Here is a 9,050-nt window from a genome sequence, read left to right as displayed (position 1 = left end):
CGAATTGATCAAGGATTATGACATGGAGATTCACTACCACCCCGGCAAGGCCAATGTGGTAGCGGATGCTTTGAGTCGACTGCCGTGCCAGTTGAACTCCATGCTCGCAACCGAACAGCCCAGCTTGCACCAAGAGTTTGAACAGTTCAGACTTGAACTTGTTAGTGAAGGATTCCTAGCCAGCATAGAACTGCAACCCACCTTGGTTGGTCAAATCAAGGAAGCCCAGAAGGACAACGCTAGCATTGACGGAATCAAGAAACAGATAGCCGCAGGAAAAGCCCCCGGATTCACCGTAGACGAAGCCGGAATTCTTTGGTACAAAGAACGTCTCTGCGTACCATCGGACTCTGACTTGAAACAAGTCATCCTGCAAGAAGCCCATGACACCCTTTATTCAATCCACCCCGGAGGTACCAAGATGTACCAGGACCTAAAAGAACAATTTTGGTGGCACGGAATGAAGAGAGAGATCGGTAGCTATATCGCTAAGTGTGACATCTGTCAGAGAGTCAAGGCAGAACATCAACGACCCGCCGGACTGTTGCAACCCCTCCAGATTCCAGAATGGAAATGGGACTCCGTAGGAATGGACTTTATCACCGGACTGCCCAAATCCAGCAAAGGCAATGATTCCATATGGGTAGTTGTCGATAGATTGACCAAAGTCGCCCATTTCATCGCCGTCAAAACCACCTATCAAGGCCCAAAGCTAGCTGAACTTTACATCTCCCGAATAGTCGCCCTGCACGGAACCCCCAAATCGATAGTATCAGATAGAGGATCACAGTTCACCTCAAGGTTCTGGCAGAAAGTGCATGAAGGACTAGGCACTCGCCTAAATTTCAGCACCGCCTATCACCCTCAGACCGACGGACAGACTGAGAGAGTAAACCAGATACTGGAAGACATGCTTAGAGCATGCGTACTGGAATACGGATCCAAGTGGGAAGACTGCCTACCTTACGCAGAATTCTCTTACAACAATAGTTACCAAGCCAGCCTACAGATGGCCCCCTTTGAAGCCTTGTACGGAAGGAAGTGCCGTACCCCCCTGAACTGGTCAGAAGTCGGAGAGAGCCAAGTTTTCGGCCCAGATGTTCTTCGTGAAGCCGAAGAGAAAGTCCACAAGATCCGCGAGTACCTCAAGACGGCGCAATCGAGACAGAAGAGCTACGCTGACAAGAGACGTCGGGAGATGACCTTTGAGATCGAAGACTTCATCTATCTCAAGGTATCCCCCTTGAAAGGAATGCAAAGGTTCCAACTGAAAGGAAAGCTTGCACCCCGCTATGTCGGACCTTTCCAAGTCCTCAGCCGCCGAGGTGAAGTGTAGCGACCTCACCTTTTAAGGTGCCGATCTCTGTGCGTATCTGTGCTAGTCCCTGGATCAATCGCTAGCACACACAGTACAAGATGTAATACCAAGATACAAAGGTCTTTATTACATCGTATGATCCAGTGATTACATAAAGAATTACAAATTTCATAGCACAATGCTAGCGTATCATCAGAGTTCTACAACGAACAAACTTAGACAACATGGAGTCCTTCATCTTCATGTGCCACAGGCGAGCATGTTGAGGATAGACTCGTAACCCTAATCATCGTGTCTTACTCGTCTATCAAAATATCTGCAACAGGTAAAGTTACAGCCAAAAACATTTGGTCAATACTTTGAATGTATTGCAAGATGACACTTTGGTGGACACAAATGGCGCCTAATATCTACAAGCATATTTGGCTGATGGAGTTTATGCTCATTTGCAGAAAGCCAATTTTTCCCTATCTTTTGCAAATAGTTTTTCATGATCTCATTATATTTTGTCACACAAAACCCTTTGTTCACCCACCAAATTTTAAATTAGGAAATTGGGATGAGGAGATTCTCGATCAGTTTCAAAGTCTTGATGCTCAGAATTGTCCGTAACCGGGGACACGGCTAAGTACTTAGTTTTGACACTCTCGAGAGGTTTGTGCACTTTTCCCACAAGACTCGGCTATTCCTTCATCCATACTACTTAGGTGTGGCATGGAGGAGAGAAAGACGGGACAAGACTTTTCAGAAGCAATCCCTCAGACCAGCACGGACGCGCTCCATCCTACAACACTACCACCCTCTGTTCGCCTGGCTGAGTTCTCGCAACTTAGTTGGTCAAGGCAGAGCCCATATTGCCATGTGGCTGCACTGGAAGCTTCTCAACATTGAACGTCTCCAATCTCTTTGTTCCTGGGCGGCAATCCCCACCTATGTCTGCACTCCGCTGACTGATCTTACCAATCCACCCAGGTGGTTCATTAAATTAGTTGTTTTTCACCACACCAAAACATAAATTTTCCAACACACACACATGTATCATGAGATCCCTCCCACGTATCTATTCAGCACGACTAAGCATTCTACACTTACGTTGTTTCTTCTAACAGGAAAAACAGGGGTACCCTAAATAGGGCAAAGAAAAGCATAGAACCTACTCATGCATACTACTGAAATAAAATAAATACTACATGCATAGTAAAACATTGGGACATGTATGAATTGGTGTGTCACTTGCCTTTGCTTGTTAGTCGATGAACGTTCACTTCTCTCAACAAAAACGCTTAGCTCTCCGTGCAAGCTATAAAATAAAGGTAACACAACGTAAACATACACTCCAAACAATAGAATCAAGCAAAGCAAACAAATGTGAAGGTTTGTTATTCATTTTAGGTATCGCATGTCTCTATGTCAGTAATGGTATGGCACGAGGTTGGCTTGCAAAGATATGAATTTGATAGATTGAATGGATAGAGTCAAATACTTAGAAATGAATCATCTAAGATATGAGAAACAATTGATAGGCTACAAATCATGAATAATTGGGACAGGTGTGATCTTGGAACATGAAAAGAATGTAGAAATAGTTTTGGTAGATGGGTATGATCATGTGGATAACTTTGGTAGAAAGAAATATAGAATCGGTCTATGATGAAAATACATAAATCCTAATTTTTGAATTTGAATACGTGCAAATAGTTTTAAATATTTTGTACAAATACGCTACTGGATATAGCGCTTCATTATCTATCATTGGCCAAAAAGGATTAGTCTAAAACAATTTATATAGCTATTTTTAGTCAAATTACTAGACCAAAAATTCCTGTAAATAGAATACTTTTACATGACGAAAAATCTAAATATTATGGATTCATTGTATTCTACTCCTTCTAAGGTTTCCAGAAATATTTTATTTGCGAAATTTGACCAAGTAAAACTAGAGTTATGAATTTCTAAAGTTCTACGTACAGGCTGTCCTAAAACTGAAAACTACGTACATGTGAAAGAGTTTTACTGAAACTAAGGTGCAGCTCACCAACGAGACTTGACAATCGGAGAGGTTGTGCAGGGCAGCGGAGAACGGCCTGCACTATGCGGGTGTCACCAGAGCTGAGGGTGTAGCGGACAAGCACTCCTTCTGGCACGACGAAGACGATGATGGCCTTGGGAAAATCTCGGAAAAGCTCCTGGAGAGTTGGAGACAGTGGCAGACGGACGGACTGGCGGTGGAGTCGTGTGCTCGTCGTGGACGACCTCCGGCTACGAATTGGATCAAACAGAGACATCAACGAGATGCGAATGGTCTACAGAGAAATAAAAGAAGAGGAATCAGGGCCTGAGTCCCTCTATACCCGGCGAAATCGACAAGTGCGTCGCGGCGACCGTCGAACTCCGGCGAAGAAATTCGCCCTCTACAGGGGCAGCCTGGGGGCGTGGAGTGGTGCACGGGTGTGGTCTGCGATGGGAAGCACTAGGTGGAATTTATACAAAGGGGAAGCGAGTGGAGCAACGGGAGGTGGAGTTAATTGTCGCGGCCGTTTCTTGCAGCATCATGGCCATTAACGGAGATTAAGGTGCACTCAAATGGGGCTTTGATCTCCTGAATGGAATCGTGGGTTAACTGGGAGTAACTTCCGTGTTTACAGAGAGATATTTAGAGGTCTAAAACGTTTAGAGAAAGAAGAAAAGGCAGGATAGCCATGGTCGTTACAACTTCAATCTGTTCCTGTAGGCATAATAAGTGAACGAAGAAGAAGATGACTGGATATGCTCGTCTAGATGGGCCAGGAAATGGACCGGTTTGCCTCGTTTGGCCTTTCTTTATTTTCTGTTTATATTTGTTGAAGCCTCCAAAACATGTCAGCCGATTTTAGATATTTTTTTTGAAAATCAAAATATAAAAAGTGGATTTAGGAAACACTATTATAATCCAGATATAATTTGAAAATTATACTTTTATGCACTTTTGCTTACAGGGTTACTTATGCAATTTTCCAAAATAGGATTTAGGGCATTTGTTTTATCAAATGAAGTAAACCTCAATTAGAAACATGTTTGTTTGTAATATTTTAAAATTAAAAGTTTATGAAAATATTTACTTTTAAGAATAAATTTAAACACAACTCAAAAGTTTTAATTCATTGTTGATTTCAATCCAGGACAAACAATTCACTCAATTAATTTATTTATTTTAACATTCCAAAATTTGGGGATGTTACAGACTACCACCCTTAAAAGAAATCTCGTCCCCGAGATTCGAGAAAGGCTAGAAAGGAAGTTTGATTTGGGATATGTGGGTGGGCTACCACCCTAAAAAAAACTTTTGTAGGTAGTCCTTGGCTTGAGTTTCACTAACTTCATGTGGGTATGATTTGGCACCGGGTCATCTTTTGAAACATCTATGGCTTCTGACTTCGTATCCTGTAGGAGGTTGTTTATTCACATATAGTGAATCAACATATCTATTCAAGGTGACTTGAGTAAGTTTTCTCATGGTTGGGATTCTAATCCATATGGGCTGGCTGTTGAACTACTTTTGACAATAAGGGGTCACTCTTTGGTCAAATGGAAGACCAAGATGAGAGTACCTCAAGGAATCATTCATCTTCCTACTTGTCGGTGTCATCAAAAGTCTACCAATATTCTTTATCTAGTGGTTGGGTCTTCAAACTTCACCGTAGTCCTACGTTTGGCAACACTTGCCTACTATAAAGTTATAATATCTAGTCACCCTATGGTTCAGGCTTATCAACGACGTCTCTCTTGTAGGTACGTCTCTCTAGATTTACCATTCCTCATAACAAGAGCAAACAATATGAGTAGTCGTCATGGGGGCCAATCCATGTCGCACCCAATCATTTCCTTGTATTTAGTTTGGTATATCTCGTGTTCTAACTTTCGGTCAACCTCACAAGTTTGACAAAACTTTCCATGGAGAATTGAATCAATGTTTCAATCCCCATTATTGAATTGTTTTCAAAACTTTCTATCGATCCTTAACTAGGGTTTTGCGTATCTCACACTCCACGCTTCTTCACCTTGTAGGAAACATCAAGGTTGATTTCACTACTATTTTCTTCATGGCGAGTTGCCGAGAAAACATTCTATGGGTTGGGTATAGATGAGAATAGATTGAAAGGTTCTAAAGAATGTTCCTACCCAAACACAACAGATCAAGGCAATTTAGCAAACAACAATGATCTAACAAGCATCAAGCAACATAACAAAAACGCAAACAAACTAGTATGGTCATACCTCAATTTGGTAAGATCAGTACTTTCTTACGATATTGCTGGTCAATAAAAGAAAATTAATGGTGGTCCGGTCTATTTCTGTTTCGGATATTTCAAGTTTCTATTCTACTCCATCGATGTATCTTCGTGTGTTGTGCAGTCTGCATCGAAGTCTTTCTTCAAATCTTCGATGGTCTTCCATGAAACACTTCTTACGGATTTGAAGAATATCATATGAAGCATTTGTCCCTCACTTCTGGTACAAGGTCATCCTCTCTACTTCCTTAATGGTTTCAAAAGGTGTGTCATCTAAGGCAAGAGGAAAACAATTTTGAAGATGGAATAGATGAGAGTACTAGAAGTTCACAAGGAAAACATCTTTTTAATTGAAATAGGATTAGACAAGTTTTTCATCCTAGGGTCTTCCTATTTCTAATCCAAACCTAGGGTCACGAACCTACAGTCAACACAATGCTCTGATACCATCTGTAGCGACCTCACCTTTTAAGGTGCCGATCTCTGTGCGTATCTGTGCTAGTCCCTGGATCAATCGCTAGCACACACAGTACAAGATGTAATACCAAGATACAAAGGTCTTTATTACATCGTATGATCCAGTGATTACATAAAGAATTACAAATTTCATAGCACAATGCTAGCGTATCATCAGAGTTCTACAACGAACAAACTTAGACAACATGGAGTCCTTCATCTTCATGTGCCACAGGCGAGCATGTTGAGGATAGACTCGTAACCCTAATCATCGTGTCTTACTCGTCTATCAAAATATCTGCAACAGGTAAAGTTACAGCCAAAAACATTTGGTCAATACTTTGAATGTATTGGCAAGATGACACTTTGGTGGACACAAATGGCGCCTAATATCTACAAGCATATTTGGCTGATGGAGTTTATGCTCATTTGCAGAAAGCCAATTTTTCCCTATCTTTTGCAAATAGTTTTTCATGATCTCATTATATTTTGTCACACAAAACCCTTTGTTCACCCACCAAATTTTAAATTAGGAAATTGGGATGAGGAGATTCTCGATCAGTTTCAAAGTCTTGATGCTCAGAATTGTCCGTAACCGGGGACACGGCTAAGTATTTAGTTTTGACACTCTCGAGAGGTTTGTGCACTTTTCCCACAAGACTCGGCTATTCCTTCATCCATACTACTTAGGTGTGGCATGGAGGAGAGAAAGACGAGACAAGACTTTTCAGAAGCAATCCCTCAGACCAGCACGGACGCGCTCCATCCTACAACACTACCACCCTCTGTTCGCCTGGCTGAGTTCTCGCAACTTAGTTGGTCAAGGCAGAGCCCATATTGCCATGTGGCTGCACTGGAAGCTTCTCAACATTGAACGTCTCCAATCTCTTTGTTCCTGGGCGGCAATCCCCACCTATGTCTGCACTCCGCTGACTGATCTTACCAATCCACCCAGGTGGTTCATTAAATTAGTTGTTTTTCACCACACCAAAACATAAATTTTCCAACACACACACATGTATCATGAGATCCCTCCCACGTATCTATTCAGCACGACTAAGCATTCTACACTTACGTTGTTTCTTCTAACAGGAAAAACAGGGGTACCCTAAATAGGGCAAAGAAAAGCATAGAACCTACTCATGCATACTACTGAAATAAAATAAATACTACATGCATAGTAAAACATTGGGACATGTATGAATTGGTGTGTCACTTGCCTTTGCTTGTTAGTCGATGAACGTTCACTTCTCTCAACAAAAACGCTTAGCTCTCCGTGCAAGCTATAAAATAAAGGTAACACAACGTAAACATACACTCCAAACAATAGAATCAAGCAAAGCAAACAAATGTGAAGGTTTGTTATTCATTTTAGGTATCGCATGTCTCTATGTCAGTAATGGTATGGCACGAGGTTGGCTTGCAAAGATATGAATTTGATAGATTGAATGGATAGAGTCAAATACTTAGAAATGAATCATCTAAGATATGAGAAACAATTGATAGGCTACAAATCATGAATAATTGGGACAGGTGTGATCTTGGAACATGAAAAGAATGTAGAAATAGTTTTGGTAGATGGGTATGATCATGTGGATAACTTTGGTAGAAAGAAATATAGAATCGGTCTATGATGAAAATACATAAATCCTAATTTTTGAATTTGAATACGTACAAATAGTTTTAAATATTTTGTACAAATACGCTACTGGATATAGCGCTTCATTATCTATCATTGGCCAAAAAGGATTAGTCTAAAACAATTTATATAGCTATTTTTAGTCAAATTACTAGACCAAAAATTCCTGTAAATAGAATACTTTTACATGACGAAAAATCTAAATATTATGGATTCATTGTATTATACTCCTTCTAAGGTTTCCAGAAATATTTTATTTGCGAAATTTGACCAAGTAAAACTAGAGTTATGAATTTCTAAAGTTCTACGTACAGGCTGTCCTAAAACTGAAAACTACGTACATGTGAAAGAGTTTTACTGAAACTAAGGTGCAGCTCACCAACGAGACTTGACAATCGGAGAGGTTGTGCAGGGCAGCGGAGAACGGCCTGCACTATGCGGGTGTCACCAGAGCTGAGGGTGTAGCGGACAAGCACTCCTTCTGGCACGACGAAGACGATGATGGCCTTGGGAAAATCTCGGAAAAGCTCCTGGAGAGTTGGAGACAGTGGCAGACGGACGGACCGGCGGTGGAGTCGTGTGCTCGTCGTGGACGACCTCCGGCTACGAATTGGATCAAACAGAGACATCAACGAGATGCGAATGGTCTACAGAGAAATAAAAGAAGAGGAATCAGGGCCTGAGTCCCTCTATACCCGGCGAAATCGACAAGTGCGTCGCGGCGACCGTCGAACTCCGGCGAAGAAATTCGCCCTCTACAGGGGCAGCCTGGGGGCGTGGAGTGGTGCACGGGTGTGGTCTGCGATGGGAAGCACTAGGTGGAATTTATACAAAGGGGAAGCGAGTGGAGCAACGGGAGGTGGAGTTAATTGTCGCGGCCGTTTCTTGCAGCATCATGGCCATTAACGGAGATTAAGGTGCACTCAAATGGGGCTTTGATCTCCTGAATGGAATCGTGGGTTAACTGGGAGTAACTTCCGTATTTACAGAGAGATATTTAGAGGTCTAAAACGTTTAGAGAAAGAAGAAAAGGCAGGATAGCCATGGTCGTTACAACTTCAATCTGTTCCTGTAGGCATAATAAGTGAACGAAGAAGAAGATGACTGGATATGCTCGTCTAGATGGGCCAGGAAATGGACCGGTTTGCCTCGTTTGGCCTTTCTTTATTTTCTGTTTATATTTGTTGAAGCCTCCAAAACATGTCAGCCGATTTTAGATATTTTTTTTGAAAATCAAAATATAAAAAGTGGATTTAGGAAACACTATTATAATCCAGATATAATTTGAAAATTATACTTTTATGCACTTTTGCTTACAGGGTTACTTATGCAATTTTCCAAAATAGGATTTAGGGCATTTGTTTTATCA

General features: G+C 41.5%; 2 long non-coding RNA genes across 2 annotated transcripts; both read right to left on the bottom strand.

Annotated features, from left to right (window-relative positions):
* Positions 1-1,390: 1,390 nt before the first annotated feature.
* On the bottom strand, positions 1,391-4,070 carry LOC139838903 (uncharacterized). The gene is made up of 4 exons (XR_011756724.1): positions 3,670-4,070; positions 3,354-3,577; positions 2,556-2,618; positions 1,391-1,634 (listed from the first exon to the last, which is right to left on the bottom strand). It is a non-coding gene; the product is annotated as an uncharacterized lncRNA (long non-coding RNA).
* Positions 4,071-6,096: 2,026 nt separating this feature from the next.
* On the bottom strand, positions 6,097-8,798 carry LOC127298905 (uncharacterized). Its single transcript, XR_007850186.2, has 4 exons — positions 8,377-8,798; positions 8,061-8,284; positions 7,263-7,325; positions 6,097-6,340 (listed from the first exon to the last, which is right to left on the bottom strand). It is a non-coding gene; the product is annotated as an uncharacterized lncRNA (long non-coding RNA).
* Positions 8,799-9,050: the final 252 nt, after the last annotated feature.

This window comes from Lolium perenne, chromosome 1 (genome assembly GCF_019359855.2).
Source record: "Lolium perenne isolate Kyuss_39 chromosome 1, Kyuss_2.0, whole genome shotgun sequence".
Classification (NCBI taxonomy): Eukaryota; Viridiplantae; Streptophyta; class Magnoliopsida; order Poales; family Poaceae; genus Lolium; species Lolium perenne.
Note: the sequence above shows the minus strand (reverse complement) of the source record. Positions and strands in the feature narration are given on the sequence as shown.